Genomic DNA, 1,347 nt, shown 5'->3' with positions numbered 1-1,347 from the left:
AGTCGCTCTTGTCACTACGCGTAGTGACAAGAGCGACTGTGTTTGAGGTAGGCACGGCCTCACGACTGGAGGTTCCTTCCCTCAAACAGAGGTTTTGCAAAAATCACTTATTTTACTAAGTGCGTCGTATCCCTATACCGACGGAAGCTCCCACACCGTCGGTTGACTTGATTACTTACTTGGTCGTGTGCCAGCTTTCTGCCACAGTAATCGAAGTGCTCGCTACGGGTTTGAGGCGGCCTTATTAAGGCGCGCGCCGGGATCGTGGTTGTGAGAAGGCCTCCCGGCCGGCGCCGCCTAGCGGCGACTCCGGGAGTCTCGCCGTGTCGGACGGGTTGCGCGGTTACGCGGGGACGGAGACGATATGCTCCGTGACAGAGTTTTATTTATTATTTACAAACTATTAAAGATCTTAAAACTAAAAGTCTATAGTTCTCACCTGTAATAGGAGAAACGACATTTAAAGTTAATATTCTTCTCGTGTCCTTTCCTCTTTACAAATTGGTTAAAGATCACACTTTTATTTAATGCACACTTTGGCTTTGATTATTTTCCCTTATCAGCTTCCGGTCATAAACCTGCTATCATCGCGTGTGCTCGAGAGAGCGCTAATTTTGAATTAAAGAAATACAACTTTCTTTACATATATTGATGTTTTCGTAAATAATAAAACAAAGATCAAGAGATAATTTGGAGTCTAAATCCCCTACACATTCTTACATAAGTCTTCCATCAGATGGTTGGGATGGTTGGCTGGGTAAGCTCACGCTCGTTCGGCGCTACTCTGGCGTTGTGGTGGCAATGCGATGAACCTCCTGCCCACGCGTACGAAAAAGCTAGTCGCTATACGTTTAAAGCGATCCGATGAGATTGCTCGCAATATCTGTTTTGATCTCACTCGTAACGCGTCGCGGATGATCAAAGGTGAATGATTGTTACTCGGAATTAACGTAGACAATGAATAAATACTTTATTTTCCTCAACACGCAACGTAGACAATGAATAAATACTTTATTTTCCTCTGCTTGCGCGAGCGCCCGCCAGGCGCTGCTGCGGGAGGCGCGAGAGGTCGAGACGCCACACGTTGATATTTTGAATTTAAACTCGAACGGAAGTGATATGTCACACAGTTGCTATGTTGTTGGTGATACGTTTCGGAAAAGCGCGAGTGACAAATATTGGTATATTTTTTGAGAGAGTGAACCTACTATTCGTTCTTATGCTGTGCTCCTATCATCATAACCGTTTTGAATACATTTAATAGAAAGGTTTGAATGATTAATATTATTTAAAATAAATACATTTCCAATGTTTCGTTTAAACAGGGTAACAGTAAAATAGTAATTG

The sequence above is a fragment of the Ceratina calcarata genome, unplaced genomic scaffold, assembly GCF_001652005.2.
Source record: "Ceratina calcarata isolate Rehan_Ccalc_2016 unplaced genomic scaffold, ASM165200v1 scaffold125.2, whole genome shotgun sequence".
In the NCBI taxonomy this organism is placed as follows: domain Eukaryota; kingdom Metazoa; phylum Arthropoda; class Insecta; order Hymenoptera; family Apidae; genus Ceratina; species Ceratina calcarata.
This window is presented reverse-complemented; position numbering follows the sequence as displayed.